General features: G+C 44.0%; 1 pseudogene across 1 annotated transcript; it reads left to right on the plus strand.

Annotated features, from left to right (window-relative positions):
* The first annotated feature begins 334 nt into the window (after positions 1-334).
* On the plus strand, positions 335-17,452 carry LOC143739120 (uncharacterized; annotated as a pseudogene). The gene is made up of 5 exons (XR_013204137.1): positions 335-739; positions 1,350-1,456; positions 1,619-1,819; positions 15,582-15,659; positions 16,034-17,452. The product of XR_013204137.1 is annotated as an uncharacterized LOC143739120 (transcript).
* Positions 17,453-20,913: the final 3,461 nt, after the last annotated feature.

The raw sequence follows: 20,913 nt of genomic DNA on the forward strand, positions 1-20,913 counted from the left end.
GATGTTAAATGGTACTGTTATATGTTATTCAAGTTAACAATTTAGACTAAATACACAAAAGTGTCATTAATATTATATTTGATAACTAGTGGATAACCAATGTGGATAAACAAGACTAACCAAGACTTGTCATACTGTGGCACAAATCTCTGTATCCAATGCAAAACATACTGGTGTGAAGCTTCCAAGCTGTTCTGCATGGCGGATAGTTCTGGTAAAGTAAACTGCAACTCTGTTAATTGATCTAAAGCATTTATTATGTTCTTGAAAAAGAAGAAGAAGAAAAACACTTAGCCTATAGGACATGTAGCCCTATCCTAGTTTTTTATTTTTATTTTTTATTTTTTCATACTGTATAGGGAGTAAATGCAAAAAGAAATTCAACAATGGCAACAGCATTGCAGTATCTGCCATAATTTCCAAAGAGGATGAATGTGAAAAGGACAGCAAATTATTACAATTTATAGGACTAGGCCTACTAGATCAAACGCAAGCTTGTAAATCTTAGGAAAGGTAAAATAATGCAAAAAATTGAAAAAATAAAGCACATATCCCAAAAGTATGTTGGGAAAATTTAGAAAAGTGAAACACTAACAAAAAAATAAAAAAGCAGGCCTATCTCAAACAGATAAAAGTGAAAGAGAAACAAGAATGTGATGACAGGTCTGAAAAACTAAACAAAACGGAAAGATCGTATAGGCTAGGCTACTGTTAGAAGACAGAGAGGAGAGCTGTTCGGGTAGCAGCAGAGCAACAAAAAACATATCTTATCATAACTTATCATAAACCGTGCCGGATTAGACTTATTTTTCGAATAAATTATAGGCTTCACGTTTGATGGCAACGTTTAACCGTTGTGGCAATTTATGCACGAATGTCATGCTATATGGAGTAGGCCTAGATATGTCGACACATTTTACTATTTCTAAAGGCCTTACAGCTTCATACAAATGCAACCATGCTTTTCTGCACTACATAAACGCTTGTATTTCATTTGCTTACTGTGACTTTGCTGATATTTGGACTGTAAAAAAGGCAATATTTTTCATTATAGTTTAGCGACATCTAGTGGATGGACATTGTCTTCAAAAGACTTAGCACGTTGTTATTTTCACTGACGTCACATGATTGAATCTCAGGAATTATTTTATGTGTAGATTTTAACGTTTTAACCTTGTCCAAAAACAGACCCAGATTATGAAAATAAATATAACAAAAAGTTAAACAGTCTTGATTAGTTTAGAAAAAATATCTAAATAAAGATATAGGCTTATGATAAAAAAAGAAAAAAGAAAGAAAAAAGAAAGAAAGATGATCAAGCATATTAATTTGTGTGTTGACAATTTCAGAACTAAACTTAAAATGGAGAGGAAAACTGATACTACTGGAGATGACCAGCCATGCAGTGATGTGGAAATGAAAGTAGAACCCAGAGATGAACGTCTTACGATTACTGGTATACCAGTATTATTATTATTATTATAACTAAATACAATGCTCTATTCTAAAGACTCTAGATTTTGTAAAGATTTGTTAAAAATAATAAATAAACTGGATGACTTTTTTGTTTGAGATCTGAATTAAGATACATTAACCAATAGTTTTATTTCTCTTGTAGGAAATAAATATTTCATCCTTTTACCTGGGAAGATATTAAAGCCTCAAGAGGACATCCTAAGAAATGTCCTTCAACAAATATCAGGTCTACAGGAGGTGTCCACCGTAGCAGAGTGTGATGTCCTTTTGGTTTTCTGCATCATTGTTTCTAGGACAGGAACTGACATTGATGCAGCAGTGAATGAACTTAATGCCCTCTCAGGTAATGTACTCTTAATGTAATGCATGTTGTATCAACTCAAAATGTAATAACTGCACATAATATAAAAAGTACTCCATTATTATTGTAATAAAATTTTCATAATGTAATCATTTTCTCAAAACGTCTTAAACTACCTGTGAAATGCAACAGATTTAAATATTCATGCAATTATTATTATTAATAACCATAAAGAATTGGTATTCCTTTACAGTACATTTTAAAAATCTAAATCCTGTTTACCCTGCCTACAAAATCCATTAGATTACTGATACTACTACTACTATTATTATTATTTTTACTTCTACTACTTCTTCTTATATACATCAGGTATACTGTTAAGGATCTATGAGGGAGGACTCAAATGCAGAAATGAGTGATCAGGGGTTTATTTGAAAGACAAAAGACACAGCAAACACAAGACACGACGAGACTATGGTGAGACTAAAGTAAGCTCTGACTAGAAACTACAGTAGACTGTAGCACACAACGTTTATGGCATATGGAAAGTATATAACAAACTGGCAAAATATGAGGGCAAGAGAACACATATAAAGGGAGCAGAGAACATGAGGAACAGGTGATAACACTCAGACAAACAAAGACTCAAGTAGACAAGAGGGCATTGTACTAGGAAACAAGGAGCCAGGAACAGAGGAGCACATGACCAACACAAACAAAGACAGAGCCATATGATCAAGCACAACAAACATAAAGACATGAAACAAAGACAACACAGACAAAGCTCCCGGGGCAGAACCCTGACATATACATACTGTTAAATGATAAACAGTGTTAAATACCAACACTGTGTACAAATGTTGTAAAAACTCAGTATCAATATAGCAATGAGGTGTGTGTGTGAAAGGTCACGTTATCTGCTTCAGCCAAGGCAGCACGGAGTGCAAGTTAAGCAAACATTTCTTCACTTTAATACAAGTTACAGCCAAACAAAGCCTGAATGTACATCAGAGGGCATGTCGAAAAATACAGTACAACTTAAAGTCATGTACGGTGATTATAAAAAGTCTGTTAAAACACCCCTGGGTAACACTTTATTTTACAATCTCCTTGTTACACGTTACATGTACTTACCAATAACAGTAAATTATGCATAATTACATACAACTAACCCTCAACCAAGCCCTAATCCTACCCTAACCCTATAGTAAGTACATGTAGTTGCTTAATATTACTCAGTACTTAAATATATAATTACAATGTAACAATTACACCTTAAAATAAAGTGTAACCCATCCCTGTTAGGTTGTTTAGTTTTGTGATGTATAAAGTTGCTACAATTTCTGGCAGGTACTATTTTCTCCCTACATGTTACAACTATCTCCTATATTCTCCATCTCTCTGGACTTTGAGACAGAAACCCTTTCTGACTAAAAAACATCCAAGCTCGGCTAAACTTTGCAAAAACATATATTCAGTCTCTCAAAAGCATGTGGAAATATGTGTTATGGTCTGACAAGGCCGAGATATAATTTTTTGGCCAAAACTGAAAAGAAATGGCACAAAAACAACACATCACATCAGCTAAAGAACACCATACCCATGGTGAAGCATGGTGGTGCAGCATCATGCATTAGGGCTCTTTTCTTCCACTGAGACTTTGGATTTAGTGAAGGTGGAAGGAATCGTGAATAGCTCCATGTACCAGTCGATTTTGGCACAGAATCTTCTGACGTCTGCTAGAAAGCTGAAAATGAAAAGAACTTTCACATTTCACCATGACAATGAGTGGGAAAATATTTCCAAGTGAAGATGTGCCAAGCTGATAGACTCCTATCCAAACAAAATGAGTATTGTAATTAAATCAAAAGTGCCTCAACTAAGTATTAGTTCAGGAATGTGAATACTTTATGCTGTTGGTGATTCCAAGGTTGCCTTTGCGTCAGTTTCTGACACGTATGGGGGAAACTCAGTTTTCTCCAAATACTGCAGTCTGATTGGTTCATGTCTGGGCTTTTCACAGACAAATTACTTTTTAGCCCGCCAGAAAGGGTGGACCGACTTTATAAATAAAAAAAACAACACCTTCACAAAAAGCGCATTTCTCCTCCGTTTCATGCTGGTGCAAGTGTCAGCTCCCCGCCACAGTACAGAGAGCTGCCATCTGAAAATCTCAAATAACAAAGGGCAGACAAACTCAACGCAACATTAATGAGACTGGACAACTGATGAGAGAACATGACAGCAACTTAAGTACAAGCCAAGCCAAATGACTCAAATAATGATAAACACCTGTGCTGATTAAATTAATTACCATGAACTAAAGAGTGGTAGGAAAAATGAACAATGGATGAAAGGAAACTAGCGAAAACAAACTAAAAGTCAGTGATAATGAAACTAAGAATGAATGTTTGTGACAGTTATGTTTTTTACCGGATCGTTTTTTCTTTCTATTAAATGTCTCTTTGGTTTTCAGTGCATTGCATAACCCAATAATGTCTTTAGTTCATTATTTATTTATTTATTTAGAAAAATGTAAGTGCTTAGCATAAGTGAACACACCCATGCCAAAGTTGACTAAAAAGAGGAATAAAAAAAAATCATCTTTTGGAAATTGATAATCGGAAATCTTAATGCCTTAATTAAAAAAAAATAGGAAAAATGCAACCTTTAAGGACACCAATCTTCTTTGTGAATGAATAATGTATCGTTAATAAATAAATGTTCTTCCTTTATTCTCTGGTTCTGTTTTATACATTTTACATTTTTGTAGAACATCATTTTTTTTGACAACCATTTAAATGACTAAATCGTATATCGTATAAAAATGTATAATTGCAATAATAGAAAGCAGAAACTTATTTTATTAGTGCATAAATCTTAAAATGCATTTCTGGGTTAAAGTGACTCAAAATAATGGAGCATGTCATAATCACAAAATTCTAAATGAAACTGTTGTGTGTGACAATCAGCGGCTGGAGTGCCCGCATGAGCCACTGGAGGGCACTCTCTTCCTGCGTTATGTTCCACCATGGACTCATTATGTTTGATTATGGTTTCATCAGTTTCACCTGTGCACCCTCAGCAACCCTTTATCTGGACTGTTCTGTTCTGTGCCCATTTGTGAAGTATTGTTTTACCCAAACTCTGTCTTAGTTTGTACCTCTTGTTTCTCCGTGCTTGGACTCGATCTTTTGTGTTCCTTTAATAAATATCTGCGAATGGATCCGACCGCCTCAGCCTCTACGTGACAGGATACTTCACCACATCAGGATCCAGCAGATTACAGAACAACTCACCAAGACATGGATCCAGCAGTTGTCAGCAACCGGGCTCTGGGAGAATACCTGTCGACGTTATTGCAAGAGGGCCAGTCCGTCCAAAGGTACGCGAAGGATTTTCTGTCCATTTGCCATCTGGGAGCGCTAGATGAGATCCAGCTCATGGACCTGTTTTGGAACGGGCTGGATTATAAGATCGCTCGATGGATGCCGAGGGATCTTACTGAATGGACTCTTGACCGGTATATTGCTCAGGCTTGCTCCTTGGATGATCTCTTCTCGATTACGGGCTTGTTCTACTCGACACCTCCCGGGCTCTCGTCGCCTCCCGTAAGCCCAACCGAGGCCGCGCTTCACGTGAGCCTCGACGAGCATGCATTTCACGTGAGCCCCGACGGGCATGCATTTCACGTGAGCCCCGACGAGCCCGCACTTCTCGTCTGCCCCGCCGAGCCTGCGCCTCATGTGAGCCCTGCCGAATCCAGTGAGTCAAGTGCATCGTCCAGTGACTCAAGTGCATCGTCCAGTGAGTCAAGTGCCGCCGAGTCAGGTGCCGCCGAGCCAAGTGAGTCAAGTGCCGCCGAGCCAAGTGAGTCAAGTGCCACCGAGTCTACCGAGTCAAGTGAGTCAACTGCCGAGTCAAGTGCCACCGAGTCAAGTGAGTCAAGTCCCGAGTCAAGTGAGTCAAGTCCCGAGTCAAGTGAGTCAAGTCCCGAGTCAAGTGAATCAAGTGCCGTGTCAAGTGAGTCAACTGCCGAGTCAAGTACCACCGAATCAAGTGAGTCAAGTGCCGCCGATTCAAGTGAGTCAAGTGCCGCCGATTCAAGTGAGTCAAGTGCCGCCGAGTCAAGTGAGTCAAGTGCCGCCGAGTCAAGTGAGTCAAGTTTCAAGTCAAGTGAGTCGAGTTCCAAGTCAAGTGCCGCCGAGTCAAGTGAGTCGAGTTCCAAGTCAAGTGAGTCGAGTTCCAAGTCAAGTGAGTCGAGTTCCAAGTCAAGTGAGTCGAGTTCCAAGTCAAGTGAGTCGAGTGAGTCGAGTTCCGAGTCAAGTGAGTCGAGTTCCGAGTCGAGTTCCGAGTCAAGTGAGTCGAGTTCCGAGTCAAGTGAGTCGAGTTCCAAGTCAAGTGAGTCGAGTGAGTCGAGTTCCGAGTCAAGTGAGTCAAGTTCCGAGTCAAGTGAGTCGAGTTCCAAGTCAAGTGAGTCGAGTGAGTCGAGTTCCGAGTCAAGTGAGTCGAGTTCCGAGTCGAGTTCCGAGTCAAGTGAGTCGAGTTCCGAGTCAAGTGAGTCGAGTTCCAAGTCAAGTGAGTCGAGTTCCAAGTCAAGTGAGTCGAGTTCCAAGTCAAGTGAGTCGAGTGAGTCGAGTTCCGAGTCAAGTGAGTCGAGTTCCGAGTCGAGTTCCGAGTCAAGTGAGTCGAGTTCCGAGTCTACTGTGTCAAGCGAGTCTACCGAGTCTACTGTGTCAAGCGAGTCTACCGAGTCTACTGTGTCAAGCGAGTCTACCGAGTCTACTGTGTCAAGCGAGTCTACCGAGTCTACTGTGTCAAGCGAGTCTACCGAGTCTACTGTGTCAAGCGAGTCTACCGAGTCTACTGTGTCAAGCGAGTCTACCGTGTCAAGTACTTCCAGTAGTGAATCTAGCCCTGTGAAGCGCCGTCGCAGAAGGAGGAGAGGGAGGACTCGTTTGGCTCGCCAGGCTCCGGAGGGCGTTCCCAGACTCCTCGCCCTGCCGGCCCCGCCTCTGCGCCTCGCCCTGCCGGCCCCGCCTCTGCGCCTCGCCCTGCCGGGCCCGCCTCTGCGCCTCGCCCTGCCGGCCCCGCCTCTGCGCCTCGCCCTGCCGGCCCCGCCTCTGCGCCTCGCCCTGCCGGCCCCGCCTCTGCGCCTCGCCCTGCCGGCCCCGCCTCTGCGCCTCGCCCTGCCGGCGCCCTTCAAGCACCTTCCTCCCGTGGATTTCCCCAAGTATTTTTTGGGGGGGGGGCGGAGGTACCCTGTGAGGGCCTTGGGGGCTGCGTCTACATGGACCTTTGCTAGTAGGTACCCTGAGAGGGCCATGGGGGCGGCATCTACATGGACCTTTGCTCTACTGCCTACGTCTGAGCTTCCTGGATTACTGGTTCCGGCTAGCCCAGTTAGGTGTGATCTACTCCGTTCCCGTGTTCAGTGTGCTCCGCCCTGTTCTCCTGTCTGTTGTGCTCCGGCCTGGTTCCCTGCCAAGCTTGCCCCGCCTGGGCTGCCTGCGAAGCTTGCTTCTCCGTGGTCCCGGGTCTTGCTCCTGTCTCCAGGTCCCCTGCCTCTCCACGGACCTGGCCCTCCATCCCATCCCCCGTTGACCTCCCCCCAGAGCTCTTAGGAGCGTCTGGAAGCCGCTCCTTAAAGGGGGGGTTATGTGACAATCAGCGGCTGGAGTGCCCGCATGAGCCACTGGAGGGCACTCTCTTCCTGCGTTATGTTCCACCATGGACTCATTATGTTTGATTATGGTTTCATCAGTTTCACCTGTGCACCCTTAGCAACCCTTTATCTGGACTGTTCTGTTCTGTGCCCATTTGTGAAGTATTGTTTTACCCAAACTCTGTCTTAGTTTGTACCTCTTGTTTCTCCGTGCTTGGACTTGATCTTTTGTGTTCCTTTAATAAATATCTGCGAATGGATCCGACCGCCTCAGCCTCTACGTGACATTGTGTAGCTTAATTAGCCTACTTTACTTTTAATGTAATAGATTATTTTACATGGATCTCTATTATTACATTTTGTGCACAAAATTATTACATTGAAAGATAAAATTTAGAATATAATACATTTCTTATGCAATAACCAATCACATAATGTGAAAAATCATTATTACTTTGGAAATTCATTATTACTTTATGAGGTCAACATATTATAACAATAACAGTGTAATACCTATTACATGATGTGCAGTCTTTGATACCAATCTTTCATTTGAAAGTCACGTGTCTAGTGTCTGTAAAACCGCATTTTTCCATCTTAAAACTATATCTAAATTACGTCATATGCTCTCAATGACAAATGCCGAACAATTAGTTCATGCGTTCATGACATCAAGGCTAGATTATTGTAATGCTATTATGGGGGGTTGCCCTGCACGCTTAATAAACAAACTACAGCTAGTTCAAAACGCAGCCGCTAGTGTTCTAACCAGAACCAGGAAGTACGACCATATTAGCCAGGTTCTGTCAACACTGCATTGGCTCCCTATTAAACATCGTATAAATTTTTAAATATTGCTGAATACTTACAAAGCACTAAATGGTTTAGCTCCCCAGTACTTGAGCGAGCTCTTAACGCATTATAGTCCTTCACGTCTATTGCGATCTCAAAACTCCGGCCAGTTGATAATACCTAGAATATCTAAATCAACTGCTGGCGGTAGATCCTTTTCCTATTTAGCACCAAAACTTTGGAACAATCTTCCTAACATTGTCCGGGAAGCAGACACAGTCTGTCAGTTCAAAGCTAGACTAAAAACACATCTCTTTGACCTAGCATTCACATAACACTCTATAGACTTCTATAATTCAATATTAGGCTGCTTAGATTAGGTCAGCCGGAACTAGGAACACTTCCCTTAAATCCTGATGTACTCGTTACATCATAAGAAGAAAGGCATCTACGCTAATTTTAGTGTCTTTGTTTATCCCGAGGTTTTCCCGCAGCCTGCCGGATCCAGGCCGTTTCCAGATCTGACGAAGGACTTTCGTCTGGACCTGATGACAATGCAGTGTTGAAGTGCCAACTAGTCTCTCCCTATGGAGGATCCCTATACCACTCTACAGATAAAGCGTTGTGGAATTTTTTGGTTCGCGTACCTACCCAAAGTGATAAGATAAAATAAAATTCTGCATCAAAATTTATAGACAAGACAAGTAGTTTGTTTAGGCATGGTTTGTAAGGAATTACAAACCTGCGCACATATATTCAAACGCACATAACTATAGAATCAATTCTTAATGCGCATGTGAACGTCATCAGCGTCTATCACAGGTTCGCGTTTAAAGTCTGTTTAGAGAGAACGGTGTCGTCTTAGCGGCCCCTAATTTAATAACAAATGATCATTTAGACGGAAGTGAATCAATCAAAACTAACTTTAGCTGGAAAAAACATTTTTCAAGAACCACTATAAAACCAAACCAATCTCTGTTACCTTAAATTATATGTTTACCTCTGTAAAGCTGCTTTGAAACAATCTACATTGTTAAAAGCGCTATATAAATGAGGATGACTTGACTTGCAGTTATTATATCGTGTAAGGAATAATGTACATCCAGCCGGTTGTTATAGAATAAACCCCAAAAGGGTGATCACGACTCCGATATGAAGCAGATGAGTCTTGCATCACCCTGAAGGGGTTTTCACTGTGTTGTCAGTTTTTACCGATTGTTATGAGGGAACAACATACCGCTGGGTGGCGCGATATAAAAGTATCAGTATCAGTATCAAGAGTCAGAATCAAGTATTAGCTGTGTAATAAGCTTTGTTATTACCATAGACTGCAAAAAAAAAGACTATTACATTATAAGTTGCTACACATTTGCATGTGGTATTTTGTATCATCGACAGTATTTATCTGATTCTAACTCATTTTAGTAATGACTATATATATATATATAACATGCCACTTCATTTCAACAGAGTCTAAACCAGCTGTCTTCATTGGTGCTTCATCACACATTTGACCCAGAGAAGATCATACCAGACAGCAGCAGATATGTGACCAGACGGAATACACTCACAATCGACTGTCTGTTCCACGAGGATGAAGGACTCCTGAAGTGTGTGAGGAATAATGAAGCTCTGGAAAAAATTAAACAAGGGCTGCAGACAGAGGTATCCAGTTCTTCAGGATAAATGACACAAATTGAACAGTAACATTTAGTGTGAAGTTTTTTTTTAAATGTATGCTTTAGGGTAAATAAAGAATATAATCACAAAAATGTCATTAGAGATAGTCTACTAGTCTGCATTAAAAACAAGCAATATAATTACTACTGTAAAAAATGCTTACTAATTAATACTAATCATTCCTTATGATCTCTCCGCCAGTCTCATTTCTACGGAGCCCCTAAAGGGACATGTTGGTGGGAAAAGTTTGGGATGGGAGAAAGAAATATACAGTTCCCTTTCGAAGGGAACTCAACAATACGTCAACGACGTTATGGGGAACGCCTCAGGCTTGACAGGTGTCTGAAATCACTATCAAATCACGTCAATCATATGGACCGGCGACAGCCCGTGAATCATTAGCGTGAATGATTAACGTGCGACCTGGAAGTATAAAAGGGCGCCTTGCAAACATGACAAATCATCTCATCGTCTTAAGGGACTGTCTGTTTGAAAATGCTACTCAATGAAACGGTAAGAAAATGAAATGTACAGCACACGAGTGTGTTTTTTCCTGCCTGGGAGAAGAGCGCGCACGAGAGGTTCTCGAGGGAATCCTCTGTGTGAACTGTGAGCGTTTTTCTCTTAAAACGCTCCTCTCTCGTCTGGCCCTCTTCTCGAGTGAAGGGGGTTCAACGTCTGGTCCGCGTGGTCTCGCTCGTGCCGAGGCAGAGCGGCGACTTGCATCATGGGCTTCCAGATAGAGCTCATCGATCATCTTGAGAGTCCTGTAAACCTCTCAGATGATTCGACGGCTGACGAGGGCGAACTGCAGGCACCAATGGTTTCCTGCAGTTGCTGCTCTTCAGGACGAGCAGGAGATTGCTGAGGAGGTTTATAATCAGGTAGATCCTGAACCCTCTCAGCCACCCTGCCCCGTGTATGCAGACCTGGTGGATGTTGTGGAGCGCGCCGCCAACAGGCTGTAGCTGCCATTGCGATGCGCTAGAGGAGAGACCGCTCGCGGTAGGCTTGGCGATCGGTTTCTCCCCTGCCATACACCACCAGCTCAGGTGAGCCTTCCATTCCTTCCTGATCTTCACACGGAGATCGAGAGGGCATGGAAGAGCCCATACTCTGCCCGAATTCACAGACATCAGCGGGTTAATTTCGCTGATGTTGAGGGGATCACAGAGCATGGGTATGTGTCGATGCCGCCCATTTGACGAGTCGTTTGTGAACTATCTCGTGTCTGGGCAGGCGTCGACACTGAGAGCTCCAACCCTGCCATCCAAACCGCTAAACTCAACAGCGCGTTTGAATGGCAGAGCATACACGACAGCGGTTCAGGCTGGTGCTTCCCTGCACACTATGGCGGTGCTGCAGGCATACCAGGCCGATCTGCTGCAGGATCCTGCATACCGCTGAGATCCGGTTCCACACCCAGGCAGGCGGGAGGGCCTGGCCCTTCACGGTCCGAGGACCGTAGACAGGGCCAGAGAGCCAGTGTCGCCTCTCGTGCGCCCCCTCCGTGGAGGAACAGGGCGCAGAAGAGGCGTGACTCCCGCAAGAAGAGGGATCTGAGGGAGGTTATCCAGCACAAGCGCACACAGTGTCGCTGATGGATAATCTCCCCGGAGGGCTTCATTAAAAAGAAATCCAGCCCTCTCCTCTCTTCTGACTCCCCAGACGTCCATTACATCAGGCCTGGGGCTGGGCCTATGATAAGAATAATGTTCCAATGGCCCGCCTTGGCTTGGTTAGTAGAAACGCCTCTTTCAGGCATGTAAAGTGGTGGACCGCAGGTTCATAAAGAACTATCTGGCGAGTCTTCACTCCGCACGCCGCAGACCTCGTTCCCTGTATAGAGCTATGGGGTCATGTCAAGGTAATAAGGTAAGAGAAGTTTCCTGGATTATTAGGGCCCTGAAGTGCCCCGTTAGGTGGCCAGAACGATAACTATGTTAACCTTCGGGCTGTTAGCCACCTCAGGGTAGAGTAGTTGGTCTCTCTCTTAGAATTTTTTACTTAGAGTGTTGACTGACGCTAGAGCTTCAGATAGATCTTATGTCCGGACCACGGGTCCGTTGGCTTCTTCCTGAGTATTTCGCCCCTTGAGCTCTGTTTGGGTTTCATTAGGCTGAGTGATTCTGCAGCCCTTTGTATGGAATAATACAGACTATATTCTTTAGTAAGGCTGTGGCTCCTCCGAGCCCTCAGATAGATCTATGCTTGCAGGCTGGCCCTCACCAGGGCCGCCTCTGTAGCTGGCCTAGGCTGTGCCAGGGATAATAGAGGCGCTCTGCTAAAAAAATTAGCATTTCTTCCTCTGACCCTTCACTTTGTGAATGTTGGTTTCTAGCATTCCTGTATAAACAGCCTCCTCCCGTGGGAGTCGTTAGGCCAAGGCCCGCCCCCTTCTCTGCATTCTGGGGTGACTAGAGTAATGCAGCGTGGTGCAGAGGATGGTTTGTAAGGACATGGTAGGCCTCAAACAGGCCTCCGTGGTATATATGTCTTTATTGAGCAGGGTTAGGCCGTCTTTCGCTTCACGAAGAAGACTGGGTTTCCTGCCCGACCCTGCCATGCAGAACTGGCCTACGGATTTAGGCCGCCAGTTTAGGCTTCACTCACCTCGCTGAGCTACTGCTCGAGCGCTAGGTTGTAGGTGGTTGGCTTTCATTCAAGCCCCACTCCCCTAGGTTTGGGCACAGATACATTTCTGTCACCCCTAGAGCCGCTGGTAACCTCAGGGTGAGGTGTGAGTATTCCCCTGTGATACAGGGTAAGTCTGAGCACTTCACTCCCAGTTCTGTTTTATCCTACCTCGCACCACTATGGCTCGGTCGAGTATGAAGTAAGCTTCACTTCTTTTTTGGTCGAAGTACCCCTGAAGCCAGAGCATTGCCCTGAGCTGACGCCCATGCATAGATGGTAGGCCCCTGACTAACTGGGGCCTCCGTTGAGGCAGAGTGGCGTATGTTGTACTCCCCTTGTTTTAAGGGTGCTAGCTTTCTTGCGGAGTACACTGCCATGGGCAATGTGATTAGGCACCAGGATGCTGTAGGCGCTGTGTAAACAGTTTTTCTGCCAACGAAGGCTGCGCCATTAGGTAGTAGGCCTCAGCAGGCCTCCATGATTGGACAGCCCCCTAGAGGGCATTGTAGGCCAGCTCACTTTACGTGGTTGGCCTTGGTGGTTCGGGCAGTTGACTCACTGATGGGTAGTAGGCCTTAAACAGGCCTCATCGGAGGTGAGTCCCAACATTGTGGGACATACCTTATAGCGCTACTGGAAGCCCATTAGTAAATTATGCTTGTGTAGTATGGTTTCCAACAGTGTACTTTATGGCAGAATATGACTTGCTATTAGCTAGTAGGCCCGACCAGGCCTCCCTGATAGGCTAGTCCCCAGCTGGCTGGCCTTAGCAGGCCACCTTATACTATCACCCGGACTCAGGGCTCAAAGCTACCAGTGGTTATCAGGTAGTAGGCCACTCAGGCCTCCCTGAAGGTGAATTCCCACTTAAGATGGCCATCAGGTAGTAGGCCTCACCCGGCCGCCCTGAAGGCGAATTCCCACATACGTTGGCTATCAGGTAGTAGGCCTCTCTGGGCCTCCCTGAATGTGAGCTCCCAAATATTGTGGTTGTGAGGTAGTAGGCCGCTCTGGGCCACCCTGGATGTGGGCTCCCAAATATTTTGGCTGTCACGTAGTAGGCCTCACCAGGCCTCCCTGAAGGTGAGTTCCCACATGCTGTGATTATCAGGTAGTAGGCTCCTCCAGGCCTCCTTGAATGAGAACGGTCAGGTAGTAGGCCTCACCAGGCCTCCCTGATGGTGAGCTCCCACAGATTGTGGTTACCAGGTAGTAGGCCTCACCAGGCCTCCCTGAAGGTGAGCTCCCCACATACTGTGGTTGTAAGGTAGCAGGCCTCACCGGGCCTCCCTGAAGGTGAGTTCCCACGTACTGTGGTTATCAGGTAGTAGGCCTCTCTTGGCCTCTCTGAAGGTGAGCACCCCACATACTGTGGTTATCAGGTAGTAGGCCTCTCTGGGCCTCCCTGAAGGTGAGCACCCCACATACTGTGGTTATCAGGTAGTAGGCCTCACAGGCCTCCCTGAAGGTGAATTCCCACTTACGTTGGCTATCAGGTAGTAGGCCTTTCCGGGCCTCCCTGTAACGTTCCCTAGTGGTGCTGGGTTTATGAAGCTAGTGGTCTCTTGCTATCAGTTTCAGCTAGCCTTAATAGGCAGCTGCTGAAGGCGAGCTTGAGCCCTGGCTCGCTAAAGTGTTCATTCTCTGCTATTGGTTCCCTCCCGGAACCTTTTCTGCCTACAGCCTGGTTTCCCTACCAGGCAGACCTTGTGCTCCCCTCACCGAGGGTCTCTATGAGCATGCGGCTTCCTGAGTCTGGTCAGACGGTCGTAGGCCTCTCGTGAGGCCTCCCAGTTAGATCAGCCCTTAGGCCTTCACAGGCCTCCTCAGTGTTTTGAAACACAGACACTGGGTTGATCCATGGATCGAGTAGAGAAACTCCCCTCGCTAGCAAGGGTTGAAAAGCACTATGCTGAGTCATACTCTCCGGGATATCCCGTCTCTGAGATCCGGGCCGAGTGGTTCTCTGCCAGCTTCGCAGTCCCTCGGGTTGGATGCCTTACTGAAGGCATTTGTCCAGAGGCTCTGTCTTCAGACAGACAGGATTTGGCCAGACTAAGTGTCTATGTACTGACGCCAGGTCAGGCCGTCCTGGTGGCATTTCGGGGTGAGTACGTTCACCTGAATAGTGACTGGCTGGGGTTCCCTTGGGTTCCCTAGCCACATTCCCTAGAAGGGACCCCTTCTAATTGGAAGCTGTGGTTCCAGGCCCGGAGCCGGCCCAGGTAGACCTTTCATTTAACCATGTTTATGAAGGTTTTTCTGTGAGGCTGTAGCTTGGGCTATGACCGTAGGGAATGCTGTCACTGACAGCCCAGTGTGACCTGAGGGTGAGTGGTTCTAGAGTTTCATTTGAAGTTGCTGGTTCTGACAGCTGTCACTGCCACTTGGCATGCACTCCCCTTAGCATGGCAGCGTTGGTATATCGTTCCCCATAATGTCATTGACGTATTGTTGAGTTCCCTTCGAAAGGGAACGTCTCAGGTTACGACTGTAACCTATGTTCCCTGAAAACAGGGAACGAGACAATACGTCTCCCTGCCATGCCTCGGGGCTTGCCTACCGTACAGTCCCTTCAGACGATAAGGTGATTTGTCATGTTTGCAAGGCGCCCTTTTATACTTCCAGGTCGCACGTTAATCATTTGTGTTCCCACAAGAAACTTTGCATTCCCTCGCAAAACTTTTGCGTTCGCTCGCAAAGATATTTGCGTTCCCTTGCAAAACCTGTTGTGAGCCTCTAACCTGTTGTAGCCTCTCAAGGCAACAGCTTAGCTTATTATTGTAGATTAACCATGAATTGATAATTGACTTTCTGTGGTTTACAATCACTGCACATATAGCGAAATAGATAAAAGACCCTTTAAATACACGTTACTTAAAGTGATGATTAAACAAGTGCAAAACACAAAATGCTACAAAGTTAGCTGCAAGAATAAAAACAAAGTTAGTTTCTAAGCAGTAGCCTATACTTGAAATAGTAAACTGATTTGTTTGTTTTTTTGGGGGGTTTTTTTTGCACTTTTAACAGCATCTGGAGCAGAACTGGGTGTATTCAAAAATACAAAACATATTGTCATCGCTCAGCTGTTTTTGGTGCACATTTTGGGTAAAGTATGCTGAAACTGTTAATTGATCCAGCAGTCCAGCCCAGCAGTTCAATTAACAAATATCTTTTGTATCACTAATTTCTGACACAATAGGATAGTCGACCAGAGACAGAAATGCCTAAACCATATTACTGTGAGTATGATTTTTTTATGTACATAAGATATCTTATACTATAAAGATTTTGCTAAAATAGTAAAATATTTGTTTATACCATCTTTGATTTTCAGAAGTTTTTTTTGTTTCTTTTTTTCAGAAAGGTTTTCAGTACAGTTTAACTAATTTTTGTTGTTATTGTTCTATGAGGGTCAAATTGACTCCATTGATTTCATAATGACTTTGGCTTGAACTCCTAATCATTCATTCTTTTTCCAGGTGAGACGGATCCTCAATTTGAATCAGAACTGATTCTTGTCCTGCTGGGCATGCCTTGATCTGAGAAGACTGCAGTAGGACGCATGATATTTGGCAGAGAAGAGAATCAGACCAATACCTCTTCATCTGCCCCGAAGATGATCACAGCAGAGAATGGAGTGGTGGATGTGAGACAGGTGGCACGTGATCAACAACCCTGACTGGTTCGGCTCTGAATTCTCCTTGGAGAAAATTAAACAGAACATAAAATTCTGTACCCGTCTAGCTTCACCTGGTCCTTACGCTTTCCTCCTAGTCATACCAGCTAATCAGTTTTTTGAAGAGGAGACTAAGATAGGGATGGACGTGTATGGTGTTTTTGAGGAAATGTGCTGGGAGAGGCTCATGCTCGTTCTCACTGTTTCTAAAGAACATGAAAAGCTAAAGATTGAAAAACATAAATTCTCTGAGGAAAAATTTGGAAATTGGTTTCATGCCCTCAATATCAGTATGACTGGAAGTAGACCTCAGGTTTCAGAGCTGCTGAAGAAGGTCGATAAGATGGTGGCAGAAAATAGAAAAAGTGATGATGAGTCTTTTGTAATGGTATAAACGTAAAGTTTATTTATAAAGTGCTTTTCACAATACAGATTGTTTCAAAGCAGCTTTAAAGAAAAGTATGACATTATTTTTCATAATATCTTAATATCTCCATGCCTTATAGTCACATGTAGCAGATTAAAGCTCAAAAGTTGAGATTTGCTGTATAAATATACTGCTAAACTTGAGTGCACTATATCTAGGTTAGGTTGGGTATACTTAAAGTAGTTATATAATTTGTTATTATTTATTGATTGGTTAATTCATGCATTATGCGGTGAGAATTATAAATCCTTTGAGGTTTTGTTCAAATTATTACAATTTAGTGTAATGACAAGCCTAATTACTATTTGCTGGCGAGAATCTTGAAAGTCATGGCATAATACTTTTTAATGGATAATGGAGGGGGGAAATAAAACTTGGGAGAAACAGTCAATACCAGAGGGCCAGTTCTCCTCTGGATATACAGTCAAAATATAATGACAGTAATTAAGATATGTTACTACAATGATTGAACTGCAAGATGTATGCAGTGAAATTAAATCAATAAGTATGATATTCAAAATATTAGAGTGTAATGGCTTTTTATAGCTTTGGGTGAGTTTTTCTGTTATGTAAAGTGCTTCAGTTTCAATGTACCAGTACTATTAATTTATCTGGGAAAATCCTACAGTATAGTGACTTGTTCAGGGGTGCTGTGTTTTGCCCTTTGTATTCTGAATATAAAATGTTTGTGTATATCTAGAAATGCATTGTCCTCTATATCCATATATTTCCATATATTTTCTGTTAAGCAGCTGAATGCAGCACACAAACCCTACTATTGAGAGTTTCAGAATATTAAAGTTCCCATAAAATTAAGCTTCTGTCATCATTTACTCACACTTATGTTGATCCAGGCTCATATAGCCTAATATTCTTTCTTATGTGCAACACAAATAATATACTAAAAGTATATTTAGTAAGTAAGATTTAACATATCCATTTTCACATTTCAATATATAGGCCATATCTAATTATTGGGGGATCAATACTTTGCCAGATCACTTTTGCTATGTTTTCTCTTTGACGTTTAAGGCCCACAGTCTCTTTGAAGCATCTTTGAGAAAATATCATATAAATAGCATTGTGTGAATAAAGTATATATAACTATATAGTTTCAGCATAGGCCTTTCCAGTAAACTTTTATTAAGACATCAATGTTCAAGCTGGAATGATCCATAATCTTCCACATATTCCACTGATTATATACACGTCAATTAAAATCTACTTGCATTTAAAAACAATTGCCTTGTGACAAAACGTCTCTTTAAAAACATAAGCTTAAATTTCTTGTTACAGATGGAGGAAGTTCTAATGAAACAAAAAGTGACAGTCACCTCAGTGGCCAGACCTTGGCAGTATAAAAACAGAGCTGCTGAAAATCACTTTATTCATAATATCCGCCCAGATTTCCAGTGGGCACCTTCCGTCCTCAGTGTTTCGTCGACTAGCCCACGACACCTAAAGAGGGCTCGACTGTGACTCTGGCGTCCCAGAGTCACACCTCTCCGTCCCCCACTCAACTCAGCCCAGCTTGCTGACCTCTACTTCCCTCTTGCTGCTGAGACCTAACCACAATCTAACAATCTCTCCGCAACCCAACCATACGCTCCAACCCGTTTGACTAAGGCTGTCGAGCCCCACTGGTGCGTTAATATGCAGTTTCAGTGGCAACGGTTCCGTATGGCATACCACCTACCGCAAAACACAATATCCGCCCAACCACCTGTCATTCACGCAATATACACAGGAACGTAATGACTGTAAATACTATACAACCTATACAAATAAACCAACAGACTCTTCAAGTTTTCAAGAAATCTACGAAACCGTAGCATGGCGGCCTGTAGACAGCCAGCTAGAATCTTTCCGTCTCAACCACAGCCAGTTGCTGCTCCTTTCTGCTGCTTCAGATAAGTTCTTTACTGTGCGACGCAACTCTTGGCCACTGAATCCGACATCTCTGAGGAACCGGGTTGTAGAGTGTGCCACAAAACCTCGACAACCCACTTCCACTGGATAAACCTGGACTCTCCATCCTCGCTGTTCTGCCTCAGTGGCCAGATGAGCATACCACAGTTTCTTCCTCTCATATGCCTCATCTACAGCATCCTCCCATGGCACTGTTAACTCTATCAGTTGAACAATGCGTGCTGATCCAGACCACAAAACAATATCTGCTCGTAGGTTAGTGGTGGCAATCTCAGGTGGAAAAATAAGCCGTTGATCAAGATCAGCCAGCATCTTCCAGTCCCTAGCAGCTTCCAGTTGTCCTGGGCGAGAATTGGTGTTAGCACCTTTTCTTGGTGGTTGCTCGCCTGGGCGGAGGAATATTGTCTTCTGCGTGTAATGTTTTGCTAGAACGCTGATGCTAAAGCCAAACTTCGCAATACTTGGTCATGGCGCCAAGTAAACCGACCCCTGGCTAAGAGCCACCTTACATCCTGTCAAAATGTGCCTTAATGTGGCAGGTGATGAACACAAAGGACAAGAGGGATCCTCTCCTACCCAGAGGTTTAGGTTCTGCGGTGATGGGAGAACATCATATGTTGACCTAATAAGGAAACTGATCCTACTCTCTTCCATTGACCAAAGGTCTTGCCAGCCCATTTTGCGTTGTTCCACACTCTCCCATCTCATCCACTCTCCCTGCCTGGCCTGGGAAATGGCCTTTATACATCTCATCCTCTCCTCCTGCTTTCGCACCTCGTTGACTACCAGCTTCCTCCTTTGAGCTGGGCCTGCCTTGTGCCATTTAGGAGGAGCTAAACTCAGCCCAAAACCCCCTCTTCCATGCTGTACCTGTCCCACGATATCCCCAATTTGAAGGTCAGCCTTTGCCTCTACTACAGATTTCTTTGCTGACCACTTCCTAACAGTTTTTTACCACAGGGGCTGCCTCCCTTACACATTTGTCGCGTGACTCTGCTAAAGTCATTTCCAGTCTGACCTTGGCACACTTAAACTCCTCGGTTAAAGCAGAGACTGGCAGCTGCAATACTCCTTTAGTATAAAGTCCCACTGTGCTGAGGCAACGTGGAACTCCCAACCATTTCCTGGTGTATGAACTTATTAACGCTTCCAGCTTATCCACTGTTGTCAAACAAACCTTGTACACAGTCAGTGGCCACAGCAACCTTGGCAGCAGACCAAACTGAAAGCACCAGAGTTTCAGTTTGCCTGGTAGAGCACAGCTGTTTATGCTCTTCAACCCTTCCACTGCTTGTCGTCTAACTTCTCCCACTCGAACTGTGTCCTTTAGATCCCCATCGTACCATCTCCCTAGACTCTTCACTGGCTTCTGAGAAACTGTTGGTATTGCCTCACCATTAATGAAGAATGTTTTATCTACTACCTTGCCTTTAATTATTGAGATGCTCCTTGATTTAGAGGGCTTAAATTGCATTCGTGCCCATTCAATATTATCTGTTAACTTCCCCAATAACCGATTAGTGCAGGCTACCGTTGTAGTCATGGTTGTCATGTCATCCATGTATGCTCTGATTGGTGGTAGTCGCATCCCAGAAGCCAAGCGCTCTCCTCCTACTACCCATTTTGATGCCCTAATGATTACTTCCATTGCCATGGTAAAAGCCAGTGGAGAAATGGTGCATCCTGCCATTATTCCAACCTCTAAGCATTGCCATGTAGTGCTGAATTCTGGAGTTGAGAAACTAAATTGCAAATCTCCAAAATAGGCTTTCACTAAATTTGTTATCGACATCGGTACCCTGAAAAATTCAAATGATGCCCAAAGAAGCTCATGTGGCACTGAACCATATGCATTAGCCAAATCCAGGAATGTCACATGGAGCTCCTTCCTCTCCTTTTTAGCTGATTGAATTCGTTGCCAGATAACACTGATGTGTTCTAAGCATCCTGAGAACCCTGGAATCAGGGACGTGCACAGGAATTATGAGGGGCAGTTGCTCTGACCTGAAAAAAGGGCTTCCTGTACATTCAGTTGTGCTTCTTGCTCGTATTCAGTTCTGATGGTAGGCTACGGGCAACTACGCATGATTTGAGGTATGATTGCGTAAAGGGAACAGGAATTCCGGTAGGGAACAGAATCGACTGCTAAACCCAGGGCCGATCCTGAACTCCCCCTGGGGCCCTAAGCAAAAGGGGCCCTCTACCTGACCTGTGACGCCGTGAGCTATGTAAACCATTTGCCATTGCCACACAATCACACCTGACACTTCAGTGCTCCCAATACAATCCTCCCTCCTTTAAACAAAACAGTCAAAGAATAAGTACAA

The sequence above is a fragment of the Siphateles boraxobius genome, unplaced genomic scaffold (assembly GCF_051911475.1).
Source record: "Siphateles boraxobius isolate OS27281-9 unplaced genomic scaffold, OSU_SipBor_1 16, whole genome shotgun sequence".
Classification (NCBI taxonomy): domain Eukaryota; kingdom Metazoa; phylum Chordata; class Actinopteri; order Cypriniformes; family Leuciscidae; genus Siphateles; species Siphateles boraxobius.